This window comes from Castor canadensis, chromosome 18 (assembly GCF_047511655.1).
Source record: "Castor canadensis chromosome 18, mCasCan1.hap1v2, whole genome shotgun sequence".
Classification (NCBI taxonomy): Eukaryota; Metazoa; Chordata; class Mammalia; order Rodentia; family Castoridae; genus Castor; species Castor canadensis.
The window spans coordinates 26,037,482-26,052,263 of NC_133403.1; positions in this window are offsets into that span (position 1 = coordinate 26,037,482).

Here is a 14,782-nt window from a genome sequence, read left to right on the forward strand (position 1 = left end):
GACATTATCAGGAAGCTTCTTCCAAGAAGTTGGGGATATCCAATTTTGGAGGAATAAACTTTGAAGGAAATTAAAGCCTTTGTAACTGGACTAATGCGATAATTCCTCTAGTGTGGTGATTCTAATAAATACCTTAAACCTTCACCAAATAAGGACTAATGGATATTTTAAACATTGTAGAACCTGCTGTATTTTTAAGATCAGTAGCCTGAATTTCTATAAGGGCAGTTAGACAGCTACACTTTGGGGAACATTATTTCCCATAACTTATACCATTAGTTAGGGCAGGATCCGTGTGACTGATGAATTCAACTTTACTAGCAGCTGAGAAAACACATAGACAACATTGTTTCTTCTTCATGTTGTAACTATCTTGAAGACAGCAGATAAAGGAACACAATTATGCCATTCTTATGTGGATTACATGGGCTAGGTTATATAATATCTGAAAGCAAATATATTAGTAATCTTTTTGCTATGCAATGACTAAGATGGTCTTAAGGCTTCCTTCAATTTATGCAGACTTTAGACAATTTTCTTTCTCCCTAAACACAATTATTTTTCCTTTTATAAGAAAATTGAAAGGGTTATTTTGTGCCCTTTGAGATAACAAAATATTTGAGGATTTTTCTACACAGAAATATTGTCATAAAGGAAAATGTAAAAGTCAGTAGAGTGTTCAATGAATTTAGTCAGGAAATAAATGTAAATAAAACTATACTGAGATTCCCTCTCACCCCAGTAATACTGGCTATTGTCAAGAAAACAAAAATTACAAATGATAAAGATGCAAGTGGATAGGGAGCATCTACATTGTTGGTGGAAATGTAAATTTGTGTAATTACTGTGGAAAGCAATAGGGAGATGCCCAAAAAAATCTATAAATAGAACTATCATATGATCCTTCTCTACTGCTTGAATGTGTGCCCAAAGGAATTTAAATAAACATATGATAGAAATAGATGCATTATCTGTCTATTGCAATACTATTAACAATAGTCAAGTTACAGAATCAGCCATTCTATATACATTTGTCTATTGTTGGGTAACTGCACTGACTATGTATTATAATATATAATATATTATATATTGATAGATATTCAGTCATAAGCAAGACTGAAATTTTTATTTGAAGTAAAATAGATGGAACTGGAGATCATCATGCTAATCTAAAATATCCAGATTCAGAGAGACAAATATCACACATTCTCTAATATGTAGAAACTAGATATAAAAACAAAATGATATAATCATAAAAGAGGAACCAATTTGGGGACAGGGATCCTGGTGGAGGTGGTAGAGAGAGAGGGCAAGAGGAAGATATGAAAAATGTGCATTTGTATGCATATATGAACAGGAAATTAGGAAACACATTCAAAATTTTTGTAAGAAGTTTTTAGAAATGGGTTGAGCAAAGTAAGGAAAAGAATGAGTATTAGAGAGAAAGAATATGATCAGAGTACATTATATGAATGTACTTACAAGCAAATATATGTAATAAAATATCACAAGGAAACAGTTCTCTTTGTATAATTATCTTGAACGAATAAATATGTTTAAAAACAACGGTATGCTAATGTCCCATTGTCTGTTGGGAGGAAGAAATCTAAGCACCACTTAGCGAACAGGGTGACCTAATTAAATTGAAAAACTTCTCTGCTGGAGCTAGTGGAGTGGCTCAATTGGCAAGAGTAACTACCAGGCATGTGTGATGCCCTTAGTTCAAACCCCACTCCTGCCAAAAAAAAAGCTAGAAAAGAAAGCATGGGTGGTGGAGTGGCTCAAGTTGTAGAATGCCTGTCCAACAACATCTTTGCCAGTAACCCACAGAATATTCCCTTTAGCTCAGTCTGAAATTTGAAAGTTCTCCAACCTTTTTTTTAACAAAGCAGAGGTCAATTTCTCTCCTATTGCAAGAGTCTTGCTATTCTGAAGTATGAGGGTTAATAAATTAAGAAACAGTATATGCAACTAATTACATAGTGGGAACTCTGTTTATAGAATTCAGTACAGAAAAACTTTTCCATAAATAAATTGAATGAAAACCAGCAGAAAGTGGTTAGCTATGTATGTTTTGTTTGCTTTTTTAAAATTTATTCCCTGTTTAGATTATTATGTTTAAATAATAATAAATATATAGCATATAGTATCTCCAAGATATCTCAATAATGTATGTTAGCTGGTATACTTCTGGACAGTTTGAATATAGTTGACAATAACAACTCCTTATTACCAAAGAAACTAAAGAAATGTTCTAGTGAATTTTTTATTGCACAATAGAAGTGGTAGAACCATGCAAACTAATTGGAGATCCAAATCACATGACCTACTGAATCAGACTCTCTAGAAATTAAAAAGAAACAAATTTAAAAACATATGAAGAATTTAAAGAAGAGATAAGTTCAAGGAAGAGTATAAAAAGTATATATTAAATAGAAATAATAGTATAAAAGACACTCTATTTGGTTTACTCATATAAAAATATGTATTTGATATTTTGAACTAACAATATTTTGGTAGAATCCAGAAAACAGAATTTTCAGATTCAACAAAACTTTAATTCCATTTCTGATTGCTAATAACACACACACACACAGACACAAACACATCTGGTAATAAAATAATTTCAATATACATGCATCAAGTGTCTGTGGCACATATAACCATTCTATCACTCTTATTGCTATAAAGCTTGTTACAGTGATATTATACCTCTTATGATGAATTTGGGCAACTTGCATATGAGAATTAGTCAGTGGTTCAAAAGCTTAAAACACAGAAAGCTTATGTAGGAGAATTATTCTCTGCAACTGCTTGTGTAATATCAAAGAGATGGAGAGTAATGACTTATTAATTTACAGTCCCATTAAATACTGAATATTATAATAACTAATATTATAATAACATTTCAGCAACTTCACTAGTAGAACACAGACACTACTGAAGCTGGTTTCATGGCTGGTGACACAGAGGTGGTTGGCAGGAGGCTGCTCTGGGCTACCCAGATGAGGTTTTTTTCTACACCCATGGAGGCTTGAGAGCAGGTATGGGGACTTGGCAAGCACAACACCAGCGTGAGCAGGTTCGGTGCGTGTGCCTGAGGTGCTAGGGGGCAAGGGTGGCTCAAAACCAGACTCCAAGGTCAGGTCTATGTAGCAAGCCAGGGCTGCTGGAGCTCATCTAGGCAGCAGGGCCCAACACAGCCTAGCATGCACCAACGTTCCCAAAATGGCAGCACAGAACTCCTACCGGTGGTGGCTAGCTGCCAAGGCGCACAGGGATATTGGCAGCTTTGGCACGGTGGGGAGCCTGGATCTGACAGAAGGGAAGATCAAGGAAAGCCACAGGGAGCGAGAGCAGTGTCCACTCCTGTAGGTGGTAGAAAGCTGGGCTCTAGTACCAGGCAGCCAACTGCAGCGATTCTCTGATCTGGCCTCCCTCCTGCTGGACCACTTTGCCCCAGCTGCCCTGTGACTGAGACAGCTCCTCAGGAAGCACCTGTCCTCCTCCACCACCTCCTCCCCCTTGGCTTTCCTGTGTTGATCCATCTTACTATTCCTCCTGCACTGCATTGATTCATCTTCCCCTTCCTCCTGCACCAGCACAACTGCAAACAGAGCATGCTTAGGGCCTCAGGAATCTCCCTTCCCCTTGCATCTTACAGACCACAGCTGTCAGTTGACAGCTGACAGAAGCATCCCAATTGTGGTTCCACTGCCTTTCTCCCTCCCTCAGATGGAACCCTGAGGGAGCTCCACCTGGAAGTGGTGGTACTGAACTGCCATGGTAGGAATTTCATTGGTCTGCTTGCTTCAATTCCTGGTTGTTTGTCAGTAGCAGGCCTGTGAAAGAGAAACTATATAGGAGAGCAATCAAGGTGTGAATTTACAGTGGATGGGTAGGTCAAGACACAGGGCCTGGCGAGCAGGAGGAACCAATTTCGAATCATAGCGACAAGTGAGAGGAATTTTTTAAAATTTCTTTCTTCCACCTGCACTCCTGGGGGCTCTCACCCACTTTGCTACATAATCAAGACACCAACTGGGGTGGATTGCATTCACACCTCGAATCCCACAGGGAAGGGAAGTCCAGAGTTCAATTTCCAACAGGAGAAGAATACCAGTTTTTTCCTGTCTTCCACCTGGACTCTATGGCTTCTCCCCTGCTTTCCTACAAACTCCGGACAGAAAAGAGGGTAATGGTACTGAAAGTCATGAATGAGCAAGTAATCTGGGAGTACCCATCTCAAAAAATGCATCAGTAAAAAGGGTTGCAATAAGCACCGTAGCTCTTTTCGAAACACACTGTGCCATCTCCAGTCCCACAGAAACAAATAAATAGAGAAAGAGAGAAATACAGAAATGATCACTGCATATATCAGTGAGTGAACTAGTAAATACATAAATACATAAACAGACACATAAATACCTAACAGAATACTTAAATGAGTGAATGATGTTGTGGATACCTAAGTGAAGAAAGGAATAAAAAGAAATATACCAACATACATACAGGGTAACCAACACATGCATGCATACATAAACACATATATACATAAAGGATGTAAAAAAATCCTGATGGAATAAGCACATCCACAAGCACATAAATATGTACAGGAATAAATAAATGAATGAAATATTAATGCTCACTTGAATAAATGAATGAAAATACAAAATTGAATAAATCCTATTACTATCAATATTTCCATAAATATTTAATGTATCAAGGATTTAAAACCAAATGAATAGACAGATAACTACTTAAACACATAAAGAAACACAGACATACATATGAAAATGAATGAATGAATAAATAAATGCATAAAAAACAAATACACACCTTAAAGATGGAAGAAAGGAAGGAAGGAAAGAAGGAACGAAGGAAGGAAGACAACTGTGAATCAATGAGTAAAAATAAATAAAAACATAAACAAATAAATAAAAACTCCATAGATCCATCAGTAAACACACATTTTGCTCTTTAGCACCTGAGCAGCCTTCCCACATCCCAGATGGCTACCAGGAGGCAGCTGTGCTCCTCCACCACTTACTTCCCCTTGGCTTCCCTGCTTTCATTCAGCTTCCTATTCTTCGTGCCCTACATTGATGCATCTTCCCTTTCTTCCTGCACCAGCACAACCATAAACCTGGCATGCTTACAGCTTCAGGAATCTCCCTTCCCCTTGCATCTTGCAGACCACAGCTGTGAGTTGACAGCTGACAGTGGCATCCCAAATGTGGTTCCACTGCCTTTCTCCCTCCCTCAAATGGAAACCTGAGAAAGTGCCACCTGGAGGTGGTGGCCCTGAGCTCCCAAGGTAGGAATTACACTGGCTTGCTTGTTCCAAGCTCTGGTTGTTTCTCAGTAGGGAAGCCCATGGGAAGAGGTACAATATAGGAGAGCAATCATGGCAGGAGTTTCCATCTGGCAGGTTAGCTCAAGGCCTAGGGTGCTCAGCACAAGTGCTGGCGGGCGGGAAGACCTGAGCTTGAATTCCAGGGACAAGTGAGAAGAAATTTTTATTTATTTATTTCCTTGCTCCACCTGGACTTTAGGAGGCTCCAGCCGACTTTCCTAAAAAATCAAGACACCAACTGGGGTGGATTGCATTCACACCTCGAATCCCACTTGGGAGGGAAGTCCTGAGTTCAATTACCATTAGGAAGCAAATGCTAGTTTTTCCTCTCTTCTGCCTGGACTCTATGGCCTCTCCCCTGCTTTCAAACAACTTCAGGACAGAGAAGAGGGTGATGGCACATCCTTGCAGGTAACCAGGGAGTCCTCATCTCAACAGATGCATCAATAAAAAGGGTTGCAATAAGCACCGTGACTCCTTTCGAAGCATACAATGCCATCTCCAGTCCCACAGAAATAAATAAACAGACAGAGAAAGAGAGAAATACAGAAATGATAACTGCATATATCAGTGAGTGTACTGGTAAACACATAAATACATAAACAGACACATAAATACCTAACAGAACACAAAAATTAGTGACAGATGTTGTGAATACCTAAGTAAAGAAAAGAATAAAAAGAAATAAACCAACACACCCACAGAGTAACCAAGACATGGATGCATACATAAACACATATATGCATAACGGATGTAATAAAAGCCTGACAGGAAGAATACTTCCATGAGCACATAAATATGTACTGGAATCAATGAATGAATGATAAATTAATGCTCACTTAAATAAATGAATGAAAATGCAAAATTGAATAAATCCTATATCTATCGGTATTTCCATAAATATTTAATGTATCAAGGACTAAACAAATGAATGCACAGATAAGTACTTAAACACATAAAGAAACACAAATATACAAATCTAAATTAATGAATGAATCATAGAATAAATGCATGAAAAAAACAAATGAACATCGGAATCATGGAAGGAAGGAAGGAATGAGGAATGTGAGAATACATTTCCAGACTCTATTCCATTCATTGTTTCTCTACTTTCATACTCATAACATGCTGTTGGTATTTTCAATTCTTTATAACAATATTTGTTGTTGTTTGGCAATACTAGAGTCTGAACTCAGAGCCTCATGCTTTCTAGGAAGGTGCTGTGCCACTTGAGCCACACTACACTTTTGCTTTAGTTTGTTTTTCAAATTGGGTCTCTGATTTTTGCCCAGGCTGTCCTTGGACTAAGATCTTCCTTCTTCTGCCTCCTGAGTAGCTATAATAACAGGCATGCACCAATAAGCCAAGCTTGTTTTTTGTTTTTGTTTTTGAGATAAAATTTTTCTAACATTTGAGGGGGAGGGCTGGGTTTAGCTCAAATCATGACCCTCTAATCTCTGCATCCTAAGTAGCTGGGGTTATAGTTTTATGCCAACATACTCAGCCTAAAACTTCATAGTTATTCTTTAACTTCAACAGGCAAAGTCCTTTAAAATTCTTTCAGTTTTTCCCTAAGGTTGTCTCAGCTATTCCTGGTATTTTGCATTTTAACTTGCCTTGTAAAATTGGTATGTTAGTTCAGAAAATAATATAAATTCCTATTCTAACTTATGTTTTAGAAGTTAATTTTAAATTGACTTTTGTATATTTATTGGGTGCAGCATGACATTTTAATGTATAACTATACTCACTACGTTTCCACTTAGCACTGAATATGTAAAAAAGACTGGTGCTAACTGATATGTTAGTATTGAATCCTCTGATGCATTAATATAGTATATCTCTCCAATTATTAAACCTTATTCTGATCTCTCAGCAGTGCTTTCTAGGGTACATTTCTTGAACATTTTCAGTGAAATTAATTATAAAATATTTCAGTTATTTTATGATGTTGATAATAGTATGTTTCACTGGTTACAAATTTCAATTACTTATTGCAAGTACACATAAATATCACTTTTCCCCCTACTCTGTTGGATTCTGTCCTGTTAAACAACTTCGCTTAACTCACCTGTTAGTACGAGTAGCTTTCAGACACTTCTAAACAACTTTTTCCATACATAATCATATCTAGAACATATAAAGATAGCTATATTTCTCAATTTTGGATCTAGATTTAAGTTTTTCATTTTATTGCATTTTTCTTAGCTAGAACATTTAGCATAATGTTGTATAGAAGTGGTGAAATAGGGTGCCTCTGCCATATTTCTAAGCATACAGGAAAACACATAGTTTCCGATAATGAAATATGACAATAGCTATGGAGTTATTATAAGTCCCTTTTATTGGTATAAGTAGTTTCAGTTACATTTGATTCCTTTCTGTTTCTTGTCTACTGAGAATTTTATCAAAACTGGATGTCTAAGTTTTACAAATATTTCATTTATTTTTATGATTGTATTTGACTTTTGAGTCAGTTAATGTGAATGATTTGATGATTTTGAATGTCTAACTCTTTGTCTTTCTCAAATACATTCTAGTTATTAATGATATATTTCCTTTAATATAACTTTGGATTTAATTTGCTAAAATACATTTTTCAAACTATCATACTTCCTTCTCTCTCTATTCCCTTCCATATAACTAATTTTAAAAAATATATTATAATGTACTATATCAATCTGTGTAAAATGCATGACAAGCAAGTAATTTGTTTCATTCATAGGTCAAGTTTTCATATGTTTGTATGTTCAAAGCAGATCTTTAGTCATTTGGTAACCTGGTATGTGATTACTTGTAGTGTAACAAATTCAAATATATTATAGTTTGTCATCTGCCAGTATGTTTATCTTGAAATGGTGAATTGACTTCTGTGTGCCTTATCTCAGAGAAGTAATAAAGAATAAAACAATATAAGAATATAAGTCTGTAATGGAAAATATTCAGAAAAGGATTTAAAGTCATATAGATATTTACTTTATGTGATGTGGCATTACATATCAAGTCATAGACAATATTGTGGGAACAATTTAAATATGTAAATAATGCAAACACTTAAATGTTTCCTAAACATATGAGAATGCAAGTGTCAAATTGGACTACATGACTTCATGAGGTTACTTGTAATTCAAAGACTTGTAATGTCTTAGGTTAGTAAAAATAGAAACAATATTTTGCATTAATATATTAGAATTTCCAGTGTCCATATCTCTGTACATGAAAAAGTAGTATTAGATAATATTTTCATGATTTTCTTAACAGGAGTAATTTTGCATGGAATTTATTTCATGCTGGATATGTATTCATTGGCTTTATGTAGTTCAAGTTTATATAGCCCAAACCAAAACACCTTTAATTAAGAAACACACTTTTAGCTAATATATAGTCCATCCATAATGTCTATGATTGTTTAATTTCTTCAACTACTGATATTAAAGAAATTGTACTTCAGTACTAGTTGGGAAAGAACCAATAAAGTGAAAAAATTGTACTCATGTATGAAAATGGAAAACTGAGACCTATAGAAATTATTCCAGGAATTGGAGCAGGAAAAATGAATGATGGAAGAGGTGAATTCAACTATGGTGAATATTCAATATGGTGAAATGCATGACAAGCAAGTAATTTGTTTCCTTTATAGGTCAAGTTTTCACATGTTTGTATGTTTAAAGCAGATCTTTAGTCATTTGGTAACCTGGTAACTCTTGCAAATGTCACAATAATATGATAACGTGAATAAATAAATCAAAAAATATAAGGATGAGAAAGAAGAGTAGAAAAAAGTATAAAAAAATCTGTTTCTGAGACTAGTTTCCTGTCCAGAATTCATGTCTCAAAATAATCCAATAATACAAACTGGGAACTGTATTCCAATAGCTCCAAGAAGTAAGCTTGAAGTTTATATCTACATTAAGTCTTTGGAATGGAAAATAGCATAGCCAAGACAAACAGAAACATTAGTCTCCCTTACTACTTAGTATCTGATGTTCAAAAAGATCCAAGTAAGAATATGACAAAAAAAAGTGCTATCGGATCAAGGACATCATTTTGTCTCCCCCAAAAGCCCTGTAAAACCACATAAAGAAGGCCAAAGTAGCTATAATTTAAGAGAACACAAACATTGGAAAACCAAACACGGTGACAAAATAATAAAGGGTGCACTAAATTAAAAACCAAACAAAATGAAAATCTTGTTTCCCAAGGAAATAGAAGAATATAGCAGAATGACATACATTTTATAAATAAAAGTCATAGTATTTTTATATCATGTTAGCAGTAACACGATATAACAGAAAAACTAAAATCATAATACAAAATTATAAGTATAAAAGATAAAACAGTGCAAGGAATTTGTTCAATATTCAGGGAATTTTAAGCAATAAGATACCAAGATAATTAATGTGAAAAGGGCTAATACTTTAAGAAAATGTAAAAACAGTATTTAGAGTGTTTTACAATAATACAAGAATTATTGATAGCTGAGAATAAAAGATGACATGTTCTAATTTCAATTTAAGAGAAAAGAGGAAATGCTAATTTAATTACCAAGTATTATGTTAAAATTTTATAAAGATATAATGAAATATTTTTAAAATATACATACCAATAGTGAAAGAAAGATTGGAGTTTTAAGGTGATACTACTTCTCCTGGTTTTCATGTGTTTGTGTAATCCATTCTCTGAAGGAGGATTTTCTGAATGTAATGTCTTACCTTCTAAATAATAGAGGAAGACAAAAATAGTGACAGAAACATTATATGTGTGTGATTTCATGATTACTTTTAACATGATTTTGCAACTTATTTGTGCCTGTCTCTTCCTGATTGTGGTAAACAATCCACAATTTTGGGTGACTTCTTATGGCAAAGGATATGAGTTGCTTCCCAGAGCTGAGACAAAGTAGCTGAGAGTGACCTTTTTACACTTTTCAATCAGCCTCAATTCCCAGATAGGTCTATACCCAGAGGAACTGAAATTCACCAGTAAGCACTTGAGTGAAGAGGTAATCTTACCTCACTGAAGCCTTTAAATGAGAACTGAGGACTGACAAAACCATGACCACTGCTGTGTAGGGCCAAGATGAGCAGAACCTGAACTCTCACTCACAGAAATTTTCAAACAATAAACATATATTGTTTCCAGACACCAAATGTATGATAAATTTTACCCAGAAAATGAAAGATCTTGGTTCTAACAACAAAAAAGTTTCCATCAGGATGAAGAGTTCAATTGAACTGGATGCTGTGAAAAACCTACCTGAGAGCCAAACATTGACCCTCCTGCTTCTGAGTCAGTGTCCAAACAATGGGGTGATAAGCTGGGGAGTTGATTGGTCATACTAACACGAGGATATTTAATTGATAAAGGAGTCTATACAGAATGTGAAAAATCCTTTAGTGTGCCTCTTATTACTCCCAGGGTGTATTTTTGAGGTCAATGAAAAACTACAAAAATTTTATTTGGGCAGGAATGCTAATGGCACATTAAGCAGGCAATGAACTAAGAGCAGATATGTGTTTATTCAGAACAAAGACAGTATGTAAAGAAAGTAGTTATAAATGCTATCTTTCTAAAAGTTTATCTGATAGAAGCTGAATGTAGAATGGTGATTAATATAGTCTGGGAGAGAAAGGTGGGAAAAGTCTGATCTATAGGAGCATCACTAGGAGACATAGGTTCTAGTGTATCATGAGCAATACAAAGACTAGCAGGACAATAGTGCACTGCATTTCTCAAAAGAGATAGGGATTTCTGGGGCAGTGGAGCACACTTCTAATTCCAGCACCTGGGAGGTTGATGTGGGAGGATCTAGATTGCAGGCCAGCTTAGGCTTCATAATGAGAACCTGCACAAAAAAAGAAAACATAAAAGAAAATAAAAGGTAGAGGAAAGTATTTTGAATATTTTTATTACAAAGAATTGAAAGGAATAATAAAGAGGAGATAAATATGTGTATTCAGATATGAATGTTACAAAATATATACACATAGCCAATATCACAAAGTACCCTGTAAATATGTAAATTTTATGCACCTATTAAAATAAATGAAAAAGTACTGGAAGTAATCATATAATCATGAATAGGTTATAAAAATTTGAACACTTTCTTTGTTATGTTCAAAATCAAAAAGTGTACACAATTTACATATGAAACAAATTTGAAAACAAAAAAGAGAATATAAAAAATAGGTAAAAGAAAATTGGTGATTATATTAAAAAATGCTAAGTTTTCCAGGTGTGTAGTGAACCATTATAATCCCAGCATTCAAGATGTTGCAGCAGGAAGACTCTAAAGTTGAAGCCACCATCAACTACACAGTAAGAACTCTCACTCTTTCTTTTGGGGGCAGTACTAGGATTTGAGCTCAGGACCTCATTCTTAATAGGCAGACATTCTTTTGGAATTTTTCTCAACAACCATAGGAAGGTTGAAATTCAGTTCATAAAAGTAAGGAATCTGCTTATACCTGTAAGCAATGGAGTAACAACTCTATAATTCGAATACAGACATTCCTCCAAAAGCCTGTTTTATACATTAGTTAAACTAGCAATAGTCAATAATACACAAACTCATAGATTTAAAAAAGTCCCTCTTGTCTTATAAATACTTTCAAAATTTGAAATGCTAAGAAAGATTTGCCATTTTTTCCTAACGTTGAAATAGTCTAGCTATCACAAAAGGACATCTGTAGAATACTAGAAGGAAAAAAGTACAATCCAATCATATTTGTGAGCATAAACACAAAATGAAATATCAGCAAGTCAAATCCATACATGTATTTTAAGAAAGAAGATAGCATTATGTCATCACCAAATAAAATGTATATCTGGGGAATGCAATAATAGATGCTATATTTTGACACACAGTATACTTAAAGAAAAGTTGTTTGATAATATAATAGACTTATATGGGAAATTATCTGCAATCTTTCTCCATGTTTCTCAATAAAATTCTTAGTAAAATGAGAATACTAGGATAGTGACTTAATGTGATAAATGGTATGTACCAAAATACAGAAATAAAGTTTTTATTGAAGTGTGAAAGTTTCTATTGTAGGACAAGGATTACTAGTATTCTTTTCTGCATTAAATTAGGAGCTCAAAGTGCTGCATTAAGTAAAAAATTCAGAGACTGATATTATGAAACAAAAATATAAAGCTAATGGGATGGAGGAATAAAAAATCAGAGTTATGTTTCTTATGAAGATATAGATGATACAATGTATAAAGATGATATTTGGAAAGGGTAAATAACATCAGTATAGTGTTCATTGTTGAGGTCTGGGACTGTGGAAACTAGAATCTATAATAATGTCAAGGACATTTTCAATGCTAACTGTAATACTTTAATTCTGAAACAACTAGAGCTAATATAAATATTTGTTCAATATGACAGGCAAGTAAGTATGTACTACATTTTTACAAATCAAAAAGAATGAGTGCGTATAGGTTTTTGTATGTATTTTACACATACATATGAAAGAAAGAGACACAAAGACAGTTTGTGTTAGGTTGAGAAAACCGAGTTCACAATTTGCTCGGGATTTGACTGATAAAGACATGCTTCACTCAATTAATGAAATTTTACTTTGTATATAAAATTTCAACTTAGTAAAACAGAAATTATGATATAATCTAAGTTATTTGACACTGGCATTAATATAATGCTCATCCTGGTGATTATTGGCCTTTTTTTTCTACAGATTACTTGTACAGCAAAATTTAATAGCTTAATTTCAAATGTTGGTCTACTTTCGTTCACTCGGTAAAACTCTAGGGAACTATTTTAAATCGATGTGTTTACAAAACATACATACCACTGTGGAAATGATAGGAAGGGATAAAGTTCATAAATTTTTATTTGATGTGTCAATGAAACAGAAAAGGGAGTCTGGGAAAATTCTCTTCACTATTACTGCACAGAGTAACAAAGACATGATTGTTTTCAGATAGGTGGGGCATGATTATTTCATTCAGGCCTAAGCAAATTATTATAGATTGATTTGCATCATAAGAAAACAATAAAAATAAAAAGAAATTATGAATGTAGAAACTGAACAGACTTTTGTTACTGCAATCTATTCTTTTGTATATACTGCTGAAAGTCCATATACCTACATCTTAAAATAAATATAATGCAAATTGATGTGAATCAAACAGCTGTTTAGGGAATGAAGCAAGAAAGTTAAATCTGATTTTATCATGCCAGTTTGAAACTGAACAGAAGATTTGGTTTATTTTACTTGGTTTTCAGCTTGCTTAATTAGTGCAGATCTCATTTTCTAAAAATTTCTTCTATAAGAGCCATTTCTGGCTTTCACATACCTTGTATCCTAAGTAGAGAGTCTCTTTTGTACTTTTAAGTTATTGGCAATACTCTCTTAAAAATGAGGTAATCTGTACAATATTCTGTAAACAATTTGCTTCTTTACCATATTTCAACATCTTTCGATCCTTATTTCCAGGTCATTGTTAAATTCTATATACTTATTTTTTATGTTGGTTTTAGACTCTAAAATTCTAAGGTTACATTTTCTAACATGTTTCAGAATTCATAACTTAGAGTTACTGTTTTTGATTTTCACACACAATATTTTCTGTCAACTTCATTATGTAATAATGACTCATTTATCTTTACAAAGTTTTACTTTTAAAAAGTAAAGCAAATATTTTCAACCTTGGATAATATTTATTGATAAGTATGATCAATAAAAGTTCACCTGTCAAGTTGCTTTTCTTCACCCTAAATAAATTCCATAATTTCATCAATGAATTTTTTGAACTATACAAACAGAAAAATCCACATAAGACTTCAAAAACAACATCTCAGCCACAAAAGTATTCTTATATATCAAGTATTTTTGCATATTCTAATATATCTATATATCATATATAGAGATAGATCTCTTTGGTGCTATGAAATATTCTAAATATTATAAATGACATTCTCTCTTGGTGGACATTTAAATTGTTTGTAATTTGAACTATCTGAATAAAGCTTTTATAAATATTCTTGAACTAGTCATTGTATAGACATTAGCATGCATGTATGTTATAGGAGCTTAGTTTTCTGGATCCATATGGAAAGTGAACCCTTACCTATACCAAACAAGACCAAAGAGTTTTCTAAACTCGATTGAATAATTTTATAATTGCACCATTAATAAATAAAATTCCAGTGACTGCATATTCATAGCAACATGTTATATTTCAGGCTTGTTTGATTTTTCTGTTTTGGTAGGTATGTATTTAGAGCCCCTCTTGGTTTTAATTTGAAATGCTGAGCAACTGTTTTAAAAAATTATTGGCAAAATAGATATCTCTTCTTTAGGAATAATTATTTAAAATTAGGCTTAAGGTATTCCTTTTTTCTCGTAGAGTTTAAAATTAGATAAAATAAGTTACTTTCAGATGTGTTAAATTAAC